General features: G+C 39.5%; 1 protein-coding gene and 1 pseudogene across 1 annotated transcript in view; both read left to right on the forward strand.

Moving 5' to 3' along the window:
- The window catches only part of MAP3K15 (mitogen-activated protein kinase kinase kinase 15), a 118,571-nt gene that overhangs the window by 17,754 nt on the left and 78,188 nt on the right, over positions 1–22,629 (forward strand).
- LOC116150794 (eukaryotic translation initiation factor 5-like) lies at positions 1,864–3,592 on the forward strand (annotated as a pseudogene).

Here is a 22,629-nt window from a genome sequence, read left to right on the forward strand (position 1 = left end):
GTTAGTTACATTTCTTGACCTTGGAGAAGTGGCCCTCTGTGGGAGACTTACTGTGTGTCTCTTGTCACCCGAGGGCCAGGGTCCAGGCGGTCCCAGTGTAGAGTCTGGCCTGTGTTTGTGGATTCCTTCCACAGGCTTTGGGGCTGTTGTTTTCTTATTTCTAGTATCTGCCCCTGGTGGATGAGGCTGGACTGGAGGAGTGAGTGCCTGCCCACTGCTGGGTGCAGCTTGGTTCTAGACCTCTGGTGGGTAGGGCCATGTCTAGAGGCATTTGTGGCTCAGGAAGTTGGCAGATGAGTGGGGCTGTGTTCCCACCCAGTCTGTTTATTTTACCAATATCTTTTTAAGGGACACTTGGATGTATAGTTTTTTGTTGTTGTTGTTTTTTGTTTTTTTACTACCAAGCTGCAATGAATAACTTGATACATGTGCCATTTAATACGTCTGTAGGTGTATTTGTGATTAGGTAGTCAAGAGTGGTATTTGTGTATTAAAGAAGAAATGTACCTATAATTTTGGTAGATAGTGTCAGATTCCTATCCGTGGGTTATCCTGTTGTCTTTCTTTACAGCCTCACTAACGAAACAGGTGGCCAATCTTTTGGACTCTTGTTAATCTGATGTGTGAGACATGGTATCTCAATTAATTATAGTTTGTATTTCTCTTATTCTGAATGAAGTTGAGAATATTTCCCTTTTTTTCTGAAAGCTATCTATCTGTAACCCTTCCCCCCTTGTATCTTACTGGTTTATGCGTCTTTGGGGGAGGGTCTTGATTTCTGTGCCATCTTTCTGTATTTGGGCCCGAACCCTTGGTCTTTTGTTCGGATTGGATGATTTCTGTTGAACTATCTTTAAGTTCACCGACCCCTCTCTTATCTCCATTCTTCTTATGAGCCTATCTAGTTTGTTTTTTCTTTTGCTTATATTTTCCATTCCTCAGATTTCCATTTGGTTCTTTATTTGTTGAGACTTTCTATTTTTTCCATTCTTTTCAGGAGTGTTTGCCCTCAATTCTTGCAGACTTTTTACAATAACTGCTTTAAAGTCATTGTCAGATAATTCTGATGTCTGTGTCATGTTGTCACTGGAGTCTGTTGGTGGTCTTTTCCCATGTGAGTTGAAACTTTCCTGCTTCTCTGAATGTCAAGCAATTTAGGATTATATCCTGAACGTTTGGAGTATTATTATGAGATTCTGGCCCTTGTTTATAAAGCCCATGGAGTCTGCTGACATTTTTGCTTTAGCAGGCAGTCAGCCTAGTTGGTTCAAGCTGCCAAGTTTTATTTCAGTTGTGTCAATTCCGATTTCAGATCCTTTTTAGTGCTGTTCAGCCTTGTGCTTTCTGGTTTACTGGGGCTCCCCTTTGCAGTCCCGTGGCCAAAAAGCTGGGGCTTCTCTTACCCCACTTGGCCTCACTCTTCCCACAACTGGCCCATGTCTGAAACCAGGAGTTTAGAAACAGAAAAAAAAAAGCAGTGGAGATTTACCACCACCACCCTTGGGACCACAGCTCCTCCAATCAGAGCAAAAGATTCCCTTCTCTGAGCTCCAGGCACCTGTAGGCCCCCACTACCACTGACTACCTCTGCTTCACCACTGTGGGACTGCAGGGGGCCTGGAGGTGCAAGAGAACAGAAAAAAATGAAAAATAGTAGAGAATTTCCCTCACTCTCTCTGAGCATTAGGAGTCCCCTTTCCTGCCTTTTTAAAAATGTTTTTAAGAGGGCTTCTCCTGGTGCTGTGTCCTTACCCAACAGCCACTGCTGGGTTTTAGGCTGCCTTTAGTCCAGGCTGGGGGAGCCTGGGGGAAAGTGTGAAACTTGCTGTTGATTTGGTGGTACTTTGAAATTTGGTTGTCTTCTCCAATCAGCTTGCTACCACTTACTTTTCATACTCCTAAAATAGCTATTCCATCCATTCTGTCCAGCTTTTATAGCTGCACTCATGGAGAGAGACAGGGTGGAGTGTATGTATTCCCTCTTACTTGGAACCAAACTCAAACTTGTATCATTAAATGTTGTGAGGATTGGTCATGCAGCAGTAGTAACCAGAATACAGTAAAGCATCTCTGTGTCATATCAATCAAGCTTACCAGTAAGCAAAAATATCCCCAGTGCCCGCTGCGTTGTATCAGACCAGTTCTGTCCATATGTGATACTCTGTGTGGCTGTTAAGGCTCGGGGCAAAGGAATTAGAATAAATGGGAAAAAAGGAGATGGTTGACATCATAAAGGTGCTTGATTGGCCTCCAACATACCCTTCCAAATATCTTGATTGTGGGCTGAGACCAAAGGTCACTTTGATGTTTAGAATGACCATAGGATTGTCATTGGATCTCACGAAGCTAAAGTTTCAAGACTTATTGGATGGGTTCATTAAAAAACATATTCTCAGGGGAGGATATAGCTCAAGTGGTAGAACACATGCTTAGCATGCACAAGGTCCTGGGTTCAATCCCCAGTACCTCCTCTAAAGTTAAAGAAACCTAATTAACCACCCCCCAAAAATAAGTAAAAATTAAAAAAAACTGTCACCATAAAACACCCCACAAAAACAGAATAAAACAAACAAACAAAAAACACCATGTTTTCTGTCCTGAGAATGAAAATCTTGCATCCAAAATACTTGTCCTTGCTAAGTAATTTTTGTAAAGCCTGTGGCTAGTGAGGCATGCTTGATGGAGATCATAAACGCTGCATATTCATTCTCAAAGAACCACCTAAGAAAAAGGAAATTGGTACATGGGAGAAAAAAAAGGAAATTAGAAGGGATAAGGACAAAGGAAAGTGGCCCTTCATCCAGCAGTGAGTCACTACCACCACCGGATGAACTCAGTTCCCCTCCACAGGCTGTAGGGATGGACACCACTTGAGAAGCTTAGAGCACAGTATGGGTTAAAAATCAGCGGTCATGCAAAAGTCCTGGCACCTCACGATGATCTTGAAGGAGCAATTGAGTTTTTTAAGAAAAAGAAAGAGGGTATTATTGTTGAAGCAGATGTTAAAGTCACGGGTCCTCTGGTGTTGACTGATGGTCATTTTAATCAGACGATCAGAGAGCAAATTAAGAAATTTCCTACAGTTTTGACACTCTTAACAGAAGAGCTCAGCAGTACCCTCTTCACAGTTTGCAGTGTGCGGTAGCAGTACGTCAAGCTCTCCTCGTCTCTAAAATTGTCGACATCTTGAAGGCGATGTATGACACAGACCTTTTAGAAGAGGAGGTCATTATCTGCTGGTCAGAAAAGCCTTTAAGAAAGATGTCTCAAAACACTTGCCAAAGAGAGTCATGTCAAAGCAGATTCCTTTTTAAAAGAATTGAAGGAAGCTGAAGAGGAGCTGTCAGGTGACAAAGGTGAATATATGATGTAGTCTATTCGAAGGCTGCCAGGGAACCCACAGTTGGAACTGAAAGGTGTAACATCATGGATGACGGTGATGAAATTGTTACTATTTAAAGTGATGAACTATATTCAGTTTCTTATAATAACATATAACGGGAAAGAATCTGAAAAAACATGTATAACTGAATTGCTTTGCTGTACACCTGAAACTAACATTGTAAACTGACTATGCTTCAATAAAAAATACAATTTAGAATAAGTGATGAATGAACCCAAGTTTGCATTATAATGCTGCACATTTTTTTTGCTTTGTTGGTTGGAAGAGCAGCATATAAGTGTATAAATACATGACTTAAATGTGTAAATACATGACTTAAATCATGTTACACTTTATATTACAAATACTTCGCTGTGAGTGGTCTGAAATTAAGCCCAATGAGTCCGTTCACCTCAGTGAGTAAATGGTTTGCTTGTATATGGCATGTTTCTTTTGAAAAAACTAGTAAGTGGACACATCTCAGTCATAATTAAAAAGTATAAAAATGATTTTTTGGGCCATTGTTACAAAAAAGATACTAAAAAGCAAAAGATAGGGGACCAGATATAGGTTCCTGATGGCCCCACTCTTCCCCACCCCACTTCCCAGTTGAAACTTGATACTCCAGGCAACTAGTACCCGTCCCATGTGGTGCTTGGTTAGGATTTGTTGACCTCCTGACACTGAATTGGTCAGTTATCTCCTCCTTACAAGATGGGAAAATTGAGTTTAAATGACACTTCACAACATTCTTTCCATTGACCTGCCCTCAAGTATGTTGGAATTGAGCAGCAGTGGATGAAGTAAGATCTAAATTATGGTAGGAGTTAGTAGAGATGCCTTCTGTCCAGTAAATCTATGCTTTGTTGTTTTTAGGTAGATTTTAGATGACCAACGTTGCCATAAATCCAATCAGGTTTTGTCAGATATGTCTTTGGCAGGAAAATTATTCTAAAGTCTAGTTTTCATTTAGACACAGCCAGTCTTTCTTATATGCATTATATCTTTTTTTCTGCTAGGAGTGAGATAGGTTTACAGATAACCTAGAATAAGCTGGAATATATTTAAAGAACTGGTATGAGCCAGTACAATCCCAGGATTACGATATGGGAAATCATTTGCTATCATATCATTTTATTGACTAAGGCTTTGCTTTGGAAATCAGATACTTTTAAACTCCAGTAGAAATTGCAGTTTTACTTAGTACTTTTAAGACATTTCACTAAAATAATGTTCAAAAATTTTTAATGAACTAAAATCTTCTATATCATTTCTTATTTCATAGAAACATGTAGTAGGATAATTATAATTCATTCTTGCTTGAAGGATGCTTGGCTTTTAAATTCAGACACTTTCCTACTAAGAGTAGATTTTAACGGGAGCCTTGGCATTTTGCAGTCCCTGATGTGGTACCCTGATGTGGGGTCTCTGATGTGGTATCACTTCTCAAGGTTTGTTAAGCCAAGATAGGTGTGTGTGTGTGTGTGGGGGGGTGTGGTCCATTATCAAGGAGGATGTTTTGTTCTGTGCAGGCTTCTCCCCTGAGACTCGCCTACACGGAGGGGGGAGGGGGGACTAGAAGGTAATTGGAGCACAGGGTGCATTTGTAAATGAAAATCTGAATTTTCTACCTGCCTTTTTCACTGTGATCTGTTTGCCTAGGATTGATTGAACTGTTTTGCGTCTCCCTCCCTGCTAGTGGCTGGGTTTGCGAAAGGAAGTCTGGAAAGTGGTGAGCCTCATCCGGGCCCTGGGGGGCTCAGTTTGAGCCCTGACTCTGTCGTGCCCTGGCTGTGTGACCTTGGGTGAAATGTTGCTCTCTCTCTGCTTCATTTCCCCACCTGCATGTGGAACCAGTTACTAACCCTGCCTGCCTCACAGGGTGCTTCTGAAATTCAACTGAGATGTCTGTGGAGGTGTTTTTTAAATGGCAAAGCAAGTGACCATTGTGATGATTAAAGCTTTTAGGTAATTTATAGTGTCTTTAGGAAAAACCCCTCAATTTTGCATATATAATAAAAAATTCCAATCTGATATTTTATCATATTTATCATTTATAAGTCTGATAACTTAGTGTCTTAAAAGTTCTAAAAATAAGCTGGTTGAATATTGTTGTGGTATAAATTCTCCAAGTAAACTCAGTCAACTGGCCTGAGTGACAAATGGCAGGCAAAAATGCCAACTTTGGGTTTGAGGCATTTTTCCGGTTGAACACGAATCACTTAGAATTTTTTTGACTAGCAGTGTCAGTCTGTCCTATTTCAATGAGGCACTGAGAAAAGTCTCCATCTCCACTCTCGGTGGAGCCACAGAGGGGCTCCTTAGTGGAGGTGGTGAGGCCAGGGTACAGGTCCCAGCCCAGAACGTTGAGAAGGTAGAGGAAAGAAGGAAGTCATATCACCAGGTCAAAATTTAATCTACTTGGCAATAAGCTACTCCACCAAGTTGCTGCTTTCCTATGAAAATGACCTGCATGACGTGGGGCTGCAGTCCTTCATACCTGCCCTCTGCCCCTTCCCACTGCTTTTCTTTGTCTTTCTTTTCTGTTCGCTTCCTTTCCTTTATTAAGCAGTTATAGCCGTCCCCATGGCCTTGGAATTAGCATCTGTGTTGCCATTTCTTAATAACATCACTAGGAAACACATTCCTTTTAATTTGAGTAGGTAAAAGAGTCCAGGGAACAATCAAATAGGCAGAATGCCTAATTTATTCAGCGGCATTGTGGTTTTTGACTCTGAGCAAATGTCTGTGGGGAGTGGTTATCCACTGGAGATAAATTAACCAGACTTGGTTGTAAAAGTGTTTCCTCAGCATATACATTTGTCCTTTCTTGAGCAGTAACCTCTAAAGGGTGAATTGGGATATGATAGTCTCTTGTTTAATCTCCTAATGTTTATTTTTTTAAGATAACAATAAGACATTGATGCTGTGGTTGTTTGTCTTTTTTCTCTGAGTTCTTTTTAAATTTATTTTTTATTGAAGTGAAGTCAGTTTACAGTGTGTCAGTTTCCAGTGTACAGAATAATGTTTCAGTCATACATATAACACATATGTGAAAAATGAGTTCTTTTAACAAAACATAGTGAAATATTTGAGGATGAATGATATGATATCTGGGATTTGCTTTAACATAGTATAGAAGAGGGTGGTGTGGATGACAGTAGAGGTGAAACAAGGCTGGCTGAGTTGATAATTGTTGAGGGAGGTGAGGGGTACAGGGGGCTTCATTATTCAGTTAACTTTGATATATGTATTTGTTCTTTTCCATAATAAGTTAAAAAAAAAAAAACCTACCATAGGTTTCCCATTGCCTCAAGCTAGTGTTCAACCCTCTCAACTTGGCCTTCAGACTCTTTCACTGCCTGCCACCTACTAACCCTTCCAAGTTCATCTGCTCAGGTGTTCTGGTCCCGTGAAATGATTTGCAGTGGCCCCAACATGTGCACCCCGCCTTACCCCTGGCCCTTCGCACTTGCTGCCTTCTCTCCCTGTGACTCTTTTTCCTTCCCATTCCATCTCCCCATCCACACCCTAATTTGCCTGCCTCTTATGGAGCCTCAGGTTCCAGACCTTCCTTGACCACCCTCGATCCGAATGTGGGTTCGGTACCCTCCCAGGGGTGCCTCATCCCCTCACTGGAGCCCTCCTCACCCTGATTTCAACCACCGCTTCCTTCGCATCACCCAGTGTATTATACGTTGTTTTGAGGAGAGGGATTATTTCTTGTTCACACTTCTATCCCTAGCACAGAGCACAATGCCTGGCATGTAATAGGCAACCTACAAGTTAGAGAATAAAAGGCACATCCAGGGCTTACTGATGCTCGGGCTCAGGTCCTCCAGTGCCTCTGCCCAGAGCCAGTGGTGCCTGGCACTGACACAGCTTCTGTCTGCCCTGTTTCTTCATGCCCCTGTTCACCTCGCCTCTGTTCTGTTTCATTGGGATTTTCAATGACTTCCTGTGAGTCACAGCAGCACGAGCATGTGTTTGGACATTACTTCCCAAAGTTTCTGCTCCACATAGTGGGAAAAGTCCAGCCAAACTTGGAGCTCTGCTACTCTCTCAAAAATGACGAGATTTGAAATGGTGTCCAGTGCTGCCAGGCAAATTTAAACATGCTCTTTATTGATGTGCTGTGTTGCTTCTCTGTTTTGAATAAGGTGTCTCTTGGACACAACTCCAGGGGCATTTGATCTGTGTTGTCGAGTTGATGGTGGACATGTGCACCAGGAACATGGTGCAGGAGTGTTCATTACACCAGTTTGAACTAGGAAAAGAAAAAAATGAACAAAATGTCTTTAGGCAGGATGGATAAAGAAATTGCCATCTAGTTACCATATATGCTGAAGTGAGAATGCATGAACTTAGAGCTAGACAAGCTGGTTGTTTCACACCAAAAACAGCAAGTCAAAAAATACATACAGTATAACACTACTTATATAAAGTTCAAAGACATGTAAAACTAAACAATGTACTGTCTAGGAATTCATACAGTATAGTAATATGTAATATGTTTACACAGATATATGCAAAGAACTGATAAATAGAAAGATCAGGATAGAGGTGTTCTCTAGGCAGGAGGGAGGAGACGGGTTTAGGGGGAGGCAGTACAGATAATGCTTTGTTTCTTGGGCTGCATGGTGGATGCATGAGCTTTCATTTCATTATACTTTATACTTTGTATATAAGCTAAATATATTCTTTGGATATGATATGTTTCTTAATAAAATAAATCCAGCAATTTTTTCAAAGTGCTGAGGCTACTCTCTCAGCACTTTGAAGAAGGAAGAGTTTTTTGGTTTTTGTTTTTTATTCTTGTTCCCCAGTTGATGGACATTTGATTATCTCCACTTTCTGGTTATTATTCATACTATTGCTATAAACACTCAAGTACAAGTCTTTGTGTTGGAAATATGTTTTCATTCCTTTTGGGTAGATACTTAGGAGTGGAATTGCCAGATCATATAGTAAATATATGTTGAACTTTTTAAGAAACTATCAAAATGATATCCAAGGTGGTTGTACCATTTTGCATTTCCACCAGCAATGAGAGGTCTGGCTATTTCACATCCTGACCAATACTGTATCCATTCTAGTAAGTATGAAGTGGTATCTCATTGTGGTTTTATATTTTCCTGTGATTAATGATGTTGAGCATCTTCTCATGTGCTTATTAGCCATTCATGGTCTTCTTTGGTGAAATGTCTATTCAAATCTTTTGCTTAGTTTTTAGTTGCATTTTTTGTCTTATTAGTTAGAGTTCTTGGTATATTCTGAAAGCAAGGCCCTTAACAGAGACCTTACCAATTATTTCTTTTATGGCTCATGCTTTTGGTGTTGCATCTAAGAACTCTTAACCTAACCTGAGGTCACAAAGAATTAATCCTATGTTTCCTTTGAAAAAGTTTTATAGTTTTGGCTCTTACACTTCTCTCTGATCCATTTTGAGTCGATTTGTTTGTCTGGTGTGAGGTAGGGGTCCAATTTCTTTTGCATGTGAATTTCCAGTTGTTTCAGCACCATTTCTTAAAAAGATGATTCTTTCCCCATTGAGTTGTCTTAGCACCTCTGTCAAAATCAACTGATTATAAATATAAGGGTTTGTTTCTAGATTTGAAATTATATTCCATTCATCTGTATTTTACCCTTATGCCAGTGCCACACTGTTTTGACTACTGTACCTTTATAGTGCATTTTGAAATTAGGAAATCTGGTTCCCCCAACTTTGTTATTTATTTTCAACATTGTTTTGGCCATTTGGGGCCACTTGCAATTCCGTATGAACTTTAGAATCAGCTTTTCCATTTCTACAAAAAAGGCCATTGGAATTTTGATAGTGATTGCACTGTATCTGTATATCATTTGGGTGTGCTGACATCTTAAAATAGTAAGTCTTCCAATACAAAAACACAGGTATCTTTCCATTTATTTAAGTCCTCTTTAATTTCTTTCAGCAATGTTTTATTGCTTTCCATGTATAAGTCTTTTACCTTCTTGGTTAAATTTATTCCTGGATATTTTGTTATTTTGGATATTTCTGTAAATGAAATTGTTTTCTTAATTTTCTTTTTAGGATTTATTTTTAAAAAACACTTCACAAAAATCTCTAATACTTATCATATTTTACTTCATAATTCAATATTTGAGTTAAAAATGTAATGCAGTATTATATAAAAGTCCTAAAATTTGGATATATCCTAGTATAATGTTATCAGTCATAAGTCTAGTTATTACCTAAAAATGTTTGTTACAGAGATAATGAAATTTCCCTGTTAATTCCACTGTAATAAAATGGGTCTTTAATAATAAAAAAAAATGTAATTCAGTTTTTGAATTCAGAATTCCATAAAAATGACTTCTTTTCTTATATTATTCTCATCCATTTTAATTCTTACACTATTTTCTACAGCTTTAGAGATAACAAAGATAGCCACTTTCAGGGTTTTATTACTTCAGAAGATGTGTTTTTATAATGAAAGATCAAGGTTGTGCCTTTGTAAAAATAGAGCTAACCCTGAGAGACTACTTGATTAAACCTTGGAACTTCCTGGTAGTTTGTTATTATTATACATAGTCCACAGGCATTCTTTGTTTTAATTTTCCTTTGTAAAAATAACCATACCTTCAAAGTTACAGTGTATTTTGCAGGTTGATTCCCCCCAGGAAGTGGGCTCTGATACTGAGTTTAGTGAACAGGAGATTTACTGAGGAGTGCCCTTGGGAGGATCACTGAGGAAGAGGAGGGAAGGAAGCAGGACTGGGTAGAGAGAGAAATCAAGCTGGGAGACATGTTCAGGGACAGCCTTGGCTGACCCCATGGGGAACTCTGAGCTGGAATGACCTTTCTGAGTAGTTCTGAGTTGGGATGAGATGGCCAAGCCTTTATACTCCTGCATCCATCCCTCATTGGAAGGAGTGTGACTTTGGGTGGGGTGCTCTCTGTAGCTGAGGCAGTCCCAGAAGAGGCTGACAGCAGGGAGTGAGAGCTGCAGTGTTTCCAGTAGCTGGGGTAACACGTCCTTCCTTGAAGAGGGTCTGAATGTGTGCCTGAGCCTGAGTGTTCACCATATTATAATCATTTCATTTAGGAAATAAATAAGTCATATATACCCCAAGAATGTATCTAAGGCTGAGATGCACAGAAATAATTTTTCCCATTGAATTGGTGGGCAGTTACTTGGAAGCTATACGTAGCTTCACCAGAGAGGAAACGGGGACATAGACTTTTCCTGTCCCTTGGGAAAAGTACTAGAACATCAGCTATTCCACTCCATACTTGTAGAAGGAATTGTTAAAAGTATGCTAGACCTTATTTTCATCTGTCGTGTCCTAAAGCCAGAGTTCAGAGCTCTGCTTTTAAAAGCAGAGTTAAATTTCCAAGCTAGGATCATGTTACTGAAAACACCTTATTAAAAAACTAATCTGGTTCTTGACCTCTGGACTAGGTGATTATTTTTTTTTCTGGAAAGCCAATGAGATTTAAAAGAAACTCATTGTTCTCATCAAAATAGTTATGTCTATGTTCCAAATAAATTGGAAATTCTTTGAGAAACAGACATTGGCAACATTGGGATTATTTGTCTACAATATAGGAAGTCTTTTACCTGGCTTTTACTTTACCTTGTACGTAAGCTGCCTGGCTCTACCTTACTCTAAACTCGAGGCCTAAATGTGCCTCATAAAAGGTAACAGGATGTCTTCCTGGTCTTTCCCTCTTGCCTTCCTCAATTCTTCAATTTGCTCTGACTTGGGATCCAAAATTATCCAGGATGATATAGATTGCTTAGGGACACTTTGGTAAAAGGGCAATTTAAATTTCTTTTCTACTTTCTATATCCTTTGGGTTTTCTGGATTCAGAATTAGAATTTCTACTACCTCTATTAGTGAAGACTCAATTTCAAACAAGAAGGCTAGCTCTCAGAGTAGGAGAGGGAGAATTTTATTTTACACATTGATTATGATTTATGTAAAAATATCGGCCCTTTATTTCATTTGTGTAGCTATTTTTTATTTCTACCTCATCATAAATTCTCTGTTCAAGTTTTCTTGTCATTCTTTTCCTTCATGCCTATGGTCTGTGTTCTCTGTTAAACTGGAGTACGCTGGAGGTGTGAACCATAAAAGTTTCCTCTTGAGTATCACAGGAGTAATGTCACATTTCACAGGGCCAATGTTGGAACCAAAATATAAATACTTGATTCTGCCTACCAATTGAAGAAGTCTTGTGTGTCCCATGATACCCATTTATTTTCTTTAGAGTAAGATGTAATTCACATACCATAAACTTCACCACTCACCCATTTGCTGGTGTTGGGCATTTTGTTTTGTATATCATGTCTGTCTTTATTTAAGGCTGTTTCGGAATTAAGCCGGATTGACAGTTAGTGACAAGAATCCTGGGACTGGAGGTGGAGGACATGAGATTTGCCTGGCTTCTAGTCATCTGTGGGCCAGTTGGTTAACCTTGCTGGGAATTGGTTTCCTCCTCTAGAAAGTGAGATGATTATTAATCAGGTGATTACTGTGATTCATGCCAGCTCTGAAATAATTCTGACTTTATGGTAGCCATTCTGTTGTTTGAACAAAGCAGATGGACTCTTACAGTAGCTCAGTTGGTGCTACATGGCATGTTTCCAGCAGGGATATCTTCATTCAACTTTCAGTGGCACAATAGCCTGATTACCCAATTGAAATTGTTACTCAGCGTCTGTGTATGTATTTGTCCCTCTTATGATCAGATAAATATAGAAAAGCAGCAATGTAGAATGCTATTTGCATTGATCTTAAAAAAAAAAAAACAAAAACTCTGCACTCCCCTGATGTGCATGCATGTGGATTTTTTGAATTCTTCTTTAACTAACTAGAATTATATCTATTATGCTGAAACCTTGTAATCTTTTTTTTTTTTTTTTTTTGGAGTAGTGCCTGACTTGGATTTGCTTCCTGAATAAATTGACTTTGTCACACATGGTTATGTTAAATAATTTTTTTATGTTGTCTTATGTTTATTGATTTGCTTCCTAAACTTTCTTGGGAACAATTTTCTGTGCTTTTTAAATTTCAGTTTTCACTAAGGATTTGCAACCCTTTTGTATTTTAAGATTCAAGCTCCAAAGTACCACTTTCTGCCATCAGTCAAGATATGCTTTCTTGCATAAGTGCTCAGAGGTCAGCCTGTCTTGGGTGGTATTAAGCTACCTTCCATCTGCCTTAGATGTTCCCTGCTCTTCTGACTAGGCCATTTGTTGACTGATTAAATGTTTGTATCATTATTTTTAAAATGTAGTCTGAAAAATCAAGCCGAAAGTCTCATTATGCAGTCTGTTGAGATAAATTCTTACATATTTTATTTGCTCCAGAGAATTAATTAATAAGACTTGTGCTGTTAACTGACCAATTTCTGTGACCTGCTCCTAGCCATACATAAACATAAGTGCTGGGGTAATGAGGCCCCTTGGCTTGCGTTTGTGCACTGGCCCTCCTCGGTGCCTGCAGAGGAGCCCAGTGACCGGCGAGTCCTAGGTATCCTTGCATAGTGGCCATGATCGAACCTGATGGACAGTTAGTTTGAGACTCTGACACACTCTGCTCTCCTGGGCTGTCCTGGAGAATCCAGGCAACTGTTTATGGATGGGAATCACTCTCTTATCATGGAAATCTTGATACATGAAGCCCACTGAAGACGCTCTGATGTTTTAGGGCTGCAGGTAGGCTGTTCTATGGGAAACAGCTGCTTAGAGTGCAGAGCAGGGTCTCTTAGATTTTGGGGGCCTGGGACTCCTTTGTCAATCTGGAGGAGCCTATAGACCTTTTCTCAATATATCTTAACATGCTTAAATAAATACAAAAGGTTACCGAGGAGATGAGTTACACTTGTCGACTAAGATAAATGCACAGCCTAAAAGTTGAGAGTTATGTTTTATTTGGCAGGAGTACTTGAGTTGGGAGGACAGACTCTCAGGTCGCTCTGAGGGACTGCTCTGAAGACCTAGGGGAGGAGCTAGGATATGTCGACTGAAATAAATGTGCAGCCTAAAAGTTAAGAGTTATGTTTTATTTGGCAGGAGGACTCGAGCCGAGGTGACAGCCTCCCAGATGGCTCTGAGGGACTGCTCCGAAGAGGTAGGGGAGGAGCTAGGATATATAGGAGCTTTACAACAAAGACCAGGTAGTTGGAACAATAAAAGGTTACTTGTTATCTAAAGAAAACCAGGCATCTCAAGTTAAAGAATTTAGCTCTTTTCTATGTATGGGAGGAAGCAAACATTTGGGCTCATTGAATTGATTCCTTTGACAAGCACTTAGCTATCTAGGGCCAGTATCCTGTCCTTTCTTATTCTGAGTCCCCTCAGAGGGCACCATTGTGAGCGGCTGCAGAGGCTGGGCTGCAGGCTTGTCTTCACTGGGCGGGGTGGGTGGCGGCAGCGGCTGATGACTTGATGGCTTTAGCATTCTTTGTTTACTGATATGGTTTGCGGTATTTTTCGTTCACACACTGAAATATAGTTATCAATATTTTAAGAGTTGTGTATTGTATTCTATGTCCTCCTTTATTAATGTCTCAAATAATATCAAACAGCAAGTTTAAAAACTGTCATAATTTTGGAGTAATGATGAGTGTAAAAGTTATTTTGCGATCTCTGCAGGAGCTGTAATGTAATATGAAAAATTCTGTGATTTCTATTAGTGAAAAAGTCCCATGTCCTGCTAAAACAAAGATGTTACCTATATTCCTGATGGAAAGCACTGTTACATTTCAGTTAGAGGCCAATGATGACAAAAGTGCAATTTTTTTTTTTTTCTCATACAAGTTCACAGACTCCCAAGATTTAATGGGCCCCAGGTTCAGAATTCACAGTCTGGTCTAGAACTACTGAACATAGTACTTATTGAATGTCCACTATAGGCTATGGTTATATTTAAGCCTCTGTCACTTAATGAAGTTGACAGTATTATTGTCCTCAATTTAAACGTGAGAAAACTGAAGTTTAGAAGGATAAATACATTTTCCAAGGTCATCCGTCTGATGCAGGAAAACAGATGTGGGCGTGAGGAGGGCTGTGTCCCATGTCTCAGTTGAGCCCCTGGGACGTGCCCCGCCAAGTGTGGGTCCTTGGCTTCGTGCAGGAAAGAATTCAAGAGTGAGCCACAGTTGAATGAAGGTAGATTTATTCAGAGAGATACATTGAAAGGCAAGAGAAAGGCCACGAGGTGTGGGGGTTGGGTGCTCAGATTAAAAGTAGGTATACACTCCATAGACAGAATGTGGGCTGTCTCCGAAGAGGGAGAAAGAGAGGGTGGCCACGAGTCACCGTGTTGCTGGTTTTTATGGGCTTGGTGGCTTCATATGCTAATAAGTAGAAGGACCAGTCTAAGGGGAAGGGGCTGGAATTCCCAGGAATTTGGCCATTTCCCACTCTTTGACCTTTTGTGGCTAGCCTTGGGACTGCCATGGTGCCTGTGGGAGTGTTATTCACCATGTTAATATATTACAATGGGTGTATAATGAAGCTCAGGATCTGCTGGAAGCTAAATCTCTTAACATCTTGAGCCTCAAGGCCCACTGGGGGTCAACTCTTTCACCATTTTGATGTTAATTGCTGTAGCATTCCTTGAATGGCTGTGCCCTGCCCCCTTCCATCCTGTCTCACATCTAGTATGGGAGTGGAACTCAGATTCAGTCTTTGGCCATCTGAATTCTCCATCATCTTGCTATGCTTGAGCTGATACTGACTTCCTATTTCAATATTGATAGGGTATTTCTTTTTTACCTACCTAGGAAATGTGGGGTAAAAAAACAACACTACCCACCTCTCCCGAGAGGATGCTAAAATTGAAATACCCTCACTGCTGGTGAGAGTGTAAATTGTTCCGTCCTTTTTGATAGCACCTTGGCCACACATAGCAAGAACATTGAACTTGCTCTAGTAATCTCACTCCTGGAAAGCTACTCTTAGGAAAAGACCACAGTATAAAGATGCCGTATGTGAAGGTGTTTGTCTCAGTGTATAGTAAGAAAAATTTCAAAACAAAGTTAAACAGTAGGAAAATGAAGCACATTATATATATTCACCAGAAGGTGTATTAGGCAGGCATTAAAAATTACGGTGTTTGAGACGATACAACCACTCTTGTAATGAGAACTTTTTTGAGAAAAATTTTTTAATTGAAGTATATTTGGTTTACAATGTTGGTTAATTTCTGGTATACAGCATAGTGATTGAGTTACACACATATATATATATTCCTTTTCATATTATTTTTCATTATAGGCTATTACAAGGTATTGAATATAGTTCTATCTACTGAGATAAATGCACAGCCTAAAAGTTGAGAGTTATGTTTTATTTGGCAGACATTTCTGAGGACTCAAACCCCTTCGAGCCCAGGATGACAGCCTCTCAGGTCGCTCTGAGGGACTGCTCTGAAGACGTAGGGGAGGAGCTAGAATATATAGGAGTTTTACAAAACAGACCAGGTAGTTGGGACATTAAAAGATTACTTGTTATCTAAAGAAAACCAGGCATCTCAAGTTAAACGATTTAGTGCTTTTCTATGTATGGGAGGAAGCAAACATTTGGGCTCATTGAATTCATTCCTTTGACAAGCACTTAGCTATCTAGGGCCAGTATCCTGTCCTTTCTTATTCTGAGTCCCCTCAGGCTGCAGGGGCTTGGCTGCAGGTTTGTCTGCACCCAGAGCTCACTGGGGGCTGGTGGCAGCAGCTGATGACTTGATGGCTTCAGCATTCTTTATTTACTGATAAGGTTTGCAGTATTTTTCGTTCACACTTCCCTGTGCTATCCAGTGGGACCTTGCTGTCTATCTGTTCTATATATAGTAGTGTGTATCTGCGAATCTCAGGCTCCCAATTCACACCCCCTCCCAGAGTAACCACAAGTTTGTTTTCTATGTCTGTGAGTCTGTCTCGTAAATAAGTTTGTCTGTAATGAGAGCTTTTTAAAAAACGCCTATTTAACTTAGTGATGCTGTAGGACAAACTGTTCATTATGGTAATATTTGTAGATGATAGTAGTTGTGGAAATCTCAGTTGCTAAGCTAGGAACTAAAAACTTCAGAGAACAGATTCCTCCACTCCCTACCCTCATGGTATCAGAGACCAGTGGCTTTTACTCTGCTCTCTGACCTCATTTACTGTATCAGAATCATCCTTTTGGAAATACTGAGAGAGTGTTTGGAATAAGGGTTTACATGTTAACGTGCCTAGCATGCTGGCTGTAATGCCCCTCTATGTAGGAAACTAAGCTGCCTTTGTTAAATTTGTTTTAATGAGCTGGATTCTTGAGATGTTTCCATTTACAAATGCAATGATTACAAATATTTAAGTCTGGTTTGCTATTGAACATGTGTTATGCTAATCAATGTTTTTCTTTTAATTTTGGGTCTCCCCACCCACAGAAGTCTGAATGTGTTCCATCACTTGAAGATGTTTGGGCCCCTTCTTTGTAAGAACAAAAGTACTGCACTCCAGAGCCTGTGCTTTCATTTGAAAGTTTATGAATTGCTTTTTAAAATGTAGTCATTAGCCCCAATTTCTTTCTATAAAATTTCTTAAGCTTTTATACACTTTATGAAAGAGTCTCTCAAAAGAAGTATTTTTACTTTCCCAAGGCTCCAGATTCCTGCTGCCTCCTCCATCCTGTTCATTAAACACCAATCAGTTGTTTTCAGAGTTCATGTGTTCCTTCTCTTTCTCCTTATTTTTCTCGACCTGAGGCTAACCGCTTGTTCAGGGGGTCAGAGCCCCTCCAGCTGTGGGCAGGGCTTCATCAGCCGCTGTTGCTCTGCCTACACTTAAGCCATAACCTGTGACAAAAATTAAAAGTCTTATTTTTTCACACTTCATTATTTAGGATTTGAGCAGGACTGAGGCAGAGTTAACTTTTATGCTGTTTGGGAAGAATAGGTTTGCTAAAGGAAGAATGTCAACAGGATTTCAGAAGATCTAAAAAAAATGACACAAATGAACTTATTCACAAAAAACAGAAACACTCACAGACATAGAAAACAAACTTGTGACTACGGGGTGGGCAGGGATAAATTGGGAGTTCGTGATTTGCAGATACACACTGCTGTATATAAAATAGATGAACAACACGTTTCTTCTGTAGAGCACAGGGAACTATATCCAATACCTTGTAGTAACCTGTAATGAAAAAGTGTGTGTGTGTGTATATATATATATATATATATATCTATGTATAGATACAGATATATATATATACATATATAGATATATATATATATGGCTGAGTCACTATGCTGTACACCAGAAACTAACACAGCATTGTAATCGACTATACTTCAATTTAAAAAAAAAAAAAAGATTTCAACTGGAATGTTTGTTTTGGAAATCGTTTTAAGACCTTTTAACGATTCTATCCAAATAGGTTGGATTCTTGCACCTCTGATTTATATACCTGTTATGGAGACTTAGGGTTATTTAGTTGTAATGTTTGTAAATATTTTTGTTACAATTACTACCCTATATAATATTATCTTTTAACAGAGCTGAGAGAAGAAAGGAAAATAAGTATATATTTATAGAGTTTGTTATATTAACCTTTTTGTTTACCATTTCCACTTTTCATTTGTTTCTGTGCATTCAAGTTATCAAGTGGTGCTATTTCCTTGTTCTAATACAGCTTTGTTTCCACCTTTTTTTTTGTATTGTTAGTATCAAATATATTACATTTCTATATGTTATAGTCTCCAACATATGATTATACACATCATTTTATGCAGTTGTCTTTTTTTATGCAATTGTCTTTTAAACCAGTTAAGAAAAGAAAGGAGAAATTAGCAATTATATTGTCTCTTACAATGACCTGTGTGACTAATTTTATTGCATACTTTGTTTTTATTGTGTGAATTAGAATTACTATATGGTGTTACTTGCTTTCAGCCCAAGGAACTTCCTTTAGTATTTTTTGTAAGACAGGTCTGCTAGGAATAAATTATTTCAGTTTTTGTTTAACTGAAAAATGTCTTTATTTCACCCCAGATTTTCTTTCAGATCCTTTATTAAGGTATTGAAGTTTTCTCTAGAGACCTGTGTACTTTTGGTTAAATTCGATTCACTTTGATTTTTAAGAAATAGTTCTGCTAGATACAAGATTGTTGGTTGACTTTTCTTTTTCTCTCATCACTTTGGATATGTCATTTACTGCCTTCTAGCCTTCATTGTTTCTGATGAAAAGTCAGATGCTTATTTTATTGGGCTTCCCTTGCACATTGTAATACACTTTTTTCTCTTGCTGCTTTCAAGACTTTGCCTTTCAAAATTTTGACTGTGATGTATCTGGGTGTGGATCTCTTTGAGTTTGTCTTAATTGGAATTTATTTAACTTCTGGATATGTAGATTCATTTAATCAAATTTGTGAAGTTTGAAGAAATGATTTCTTTCAGTAGTTTTCTGTTCCTTTCCCCTCCTGCTGGGACTCCCACTGTGACTTGTGTTTGTTGATGGGCTTGATGATGTCCCCCAGTCCTTCAGGCTCTGTTCATTTGCGTCCCTTCTTTTTTCTCTCCATTCTTCAGCTTACATAATCTCTATTGATGTATATAGAAGTTTGCTGATTCTTTCTTCCATTCAGATTTTCTCTTGGGCCCCTTCAGTGAATTTTTAATTTGGGGTATTATAATTTTTAACTCCAGAATTTCCATTCCTTTCTTTTTTTTGGTAATTCCTGATTCTTCATTGATAGTCGGTATTTGATGATACATTGTCATCATACCTTTAATTTGTTACATATGGTTTCCTTTAGTTCTTTGAACGTATCTGTAATAGCTGTTTTCAAGTCTTTGTCTCCTAAGTGCAGTACTTGCCTTTCAAAGGCAGTCACTTGTTTGCTGTTTTTCCTGTACATGGATCACATTGTCCTGTTTCTTTGCCTGTTTTGTGTTTTTTGTTGTTCTTGTTGAAAACTGGACATTTTAGATAATATATCATAGCAACTCTGGATACTGATTTCTCTCCCTCCTGCATCTGGGATGTTGTTGTTTGCTGGTTTATTTATTTATTTAGTGACTTCACTAGACTGGTTCACTGAAGTCTGTTTGCTTAGTGTGCAGCCTCTGATGTCACTCCTCGGAAGGTGTAGCCTTGGGCATGTACACGGCCACCCTAACCCTCCCATCCCCGCCCAGGGATGACAGTGGTTATAGATGGGCTCTCTTGGACTCTGTTTTCCCCCAGTTTCCCTGTCAAGTTTCTGACTCATCTTCCCCTACTGATACTACATCCGGTTGTTAGTCTCCTCTTGTTGTTAGCCGGTTGCTTTATTGTTTTTGACAACGCCCTGAGATACAAGTGTTCCACAGTCCGATACCATTAACACTGGGCTCCTTTGCAGGAGTAGTTTTTAAGGCTGGTCTTTAAGGTTTACTCTGACCTCAGGAAAGCCTTCATAGCTTTCTCTTCCCCTGTTTCTCTTTGTTAAACTTCTAGCTGGTCTACCGTTCACCTGTTGCAATCATACCGCTACCAGCCTCCTCTTAATTTTCTGCCACGAAAATCTCCATCGTTTTTGACAGTGCCCATAGGTCTGCACTTCCCCGTGCTATGTTCCATGTAAAGTCAGCCCCCTTAGCGAGAGCTGCAGAGCTCTCTGTTCTTACATCATGCCGCTACCCCTAAGCAGAGCCTCTGCACCACCGATCCAGACCTAGGGAGGGGGTAGCAGCCTGCCTGTATCACAATGAGACCCTGCTCTGAGTGAGGTGCCGGGCAGGGGGAGCAGCCCCTGGTCTCCTGAGCTAGCCTCTCCTGGCGTGGAACCTACGCCCTATTTGAGCTGGGACATAAACCATCAGGGCTCAGTATTCTCGGCCTGCTTCACCTAGGGTAGAGCTTCCGCCCCGCAAGGGGAACTGGGTGGAGAAATGGAGCCCTGGTCTTTCTGACCACACTTGCCTGGAGGAGGGCTTCTGCCGCACAGGACTGTGGTGAATGAGCATGCTGGTGGCCTGGCCTTCCCAGGGAGGAACTGTCACTGGACTGGAGGTTGGGGGTGAGAGGGAAGCCCCGACTTCTAGGCTGTACCCATCCAGAGTAGAACCGTCACTAGAGGGTAAGGGGAAGAGCAGGATAGAGCTCAAATGCTAGACTCACTGCTCTTACCGAGATTGGATGGATTTTCTTGAATAAATGTTCCTCCCATAGCTGTATGCTCTTAAAACAATTTATAGAGGCTTTAAGTGATTTTTTTTAAAATATCTTTTTTACCAGTTATGGTTGTTTCTGAGGGGAGAGCTCGGCACTAGTCCAGTCTTATTCTAACTTCGTGAAAATAGCGAACTTCATTTCTTCAAAGATAATTTTTACCTTCTGGACTTCACTGACTCACACAGCTCTTTTCTCCCTTAGTCTGAACTGGGAAATCTTTTACCGTGAACTCAACCTATTTCTGGTGGAAGAACAACCAGTTTAACTTCTGAGTGTATAAATAGCATTTCATTTAATTTACTTCAGCAACATAGTCTTCTTGTTCTAGATGAGGGAGAAATTCGTCTCTAACCTACCAGAACCTTACTTTGCTGGGCAATTTGAGTTTGTCTTTGAGAATTTGAAGATACTCTCAAGGAGGGGAGAGTCTTTGTTCCTCTGATGTAGGCCATGCCCAGCGATTGCTGGGACGTAGCCACGAGCCTTCTTCCTTCTTTACCGAGGTGTCACCAACACACCCAACATTCTGCCACTTCTATTGATAAGACACTGTCATTTGTAGTTTGACATGTTTAACACCAGCATCTGGTGCTCACAGGGACAGTGTCCAGCTGCTATTTTGCAGCAGGTTAAGTACTTTCATAAAACGTAGTACCAGAAATAATGAAACATCAGGTAATTAGGTTTATTTATTTTTAGAGGAAGTACTGGGGTTTGAACCCAGGACCTCAAGATCAGAAAGCTTAGTGTTAGACAAGGGTTGGCCCACCACTGGATTTTGTATAACCAGTGATTTTACACTGGTTTGTACATTTTTAAATGATTGGAAAAGAATCAGCAGATGAAGAATATTTCAGGACGTGTAAAAAGATGAAATTCGCATTTGTGGCCATAAATAAAGTTTTATTGGGACACAGCCATGCTCATGTGTTTACATGTTGTCTACAGCTGCTTTCATGCTGCAACAGAAACTGTATGGCCCACAGAACCAAAAATATTTACCATCTGGCTTTTTACAAAAAACGTTTGCTGACACAGTCTAAAATATGTTTGACTAGAGCAGCACTAGTCATTTTTGCTTAACAAAATATTTTAGGGCCTAAAGACATGTATAGACAGGGCTAGAGATACCCTAGAAGGTGCAAAAGGGAGAATTTCAAGGCAGTTATTTACATCTTAAATTTACGTAGAAAGAAGAATGCCACCTGTGTTTCTGCAAGCACATCTTATTCAAAAGGAAAACTTTAAAATGTCTGTCAGATACGTATTTGAAACTAGTTCCCCAATGTGGTAAGTTTTCCCAGGACTTCTGTTTGATTGGAGATTGTGGCATTGTGACACTTTTCTCTGTGATGAATGAATTTCTTTTTTAATTTAGAAGAAGCTGTATTGCTGATTTGACTTCTCATTCTTGGTGAAAGTATGCGTGCCAAAGTTATGTCTGCATCCTGCCAAAATAGCTAAATAACTCCATTAGTTTAGTTTAGTTTAAAAAATTAGAGGAAAGCAATCAGATGAATTACTTCTGACATCATGTAAATTCTTTAACATTTAGTAAAGAGGTAGGAATTTAAAAGTCTGAAATTCTAACCTAGTTGCTTTTTTTGACAGTACAGACAGAAGATTGACTATGACAGAAGAATGTCGTATAAGAACTTATTTTAGTCCTCCAGACAGGCTAAAAACTGGGTTGGCTTAATGCTCTTTAAAAGTAGTGTTTACGCTTCACAAAGGATCACGAGTCATAGTCAAGTTGTAATTCCTCCATAGGGAAAAGAAACTGTTTTACCTGAGCATTATTTGTCAATAAAAATTTTACAACAGATCCTTTTTTTCAAAACATCTCTGAGACTAATTTTATTTATTAATATCTGCTTCCTGCCAAACAGTTTTTACCCAACAAAGTTTATAAATAGTTCAACTGTGGTTAAATTATCAAATAACAAGGCCTTTCCATCTGTGCTGAAAGAAAGAAAATAAGCCTTTACATTGTAATGCTTGGTTATCAATGGGCTCACGTTCCCTCTGATGGCGGGGCAGGGCAAGTAATGAAATGA

Source organism: Camelus dromedarius, chromosome X, assembly GCF_036321535.1.
Source record: "Camelus dromedarius isolate mCamDro1 chromosome X, mCamDro1.pat, whole genome shotgun sequence".
In the NCBI taxonomy this organism is placed as follows: Eukaryota; Metazoa; Chordata; class Mammalia; order Artiodactyla; family Camelidae; genus Camelus; species Camelus dromedarius.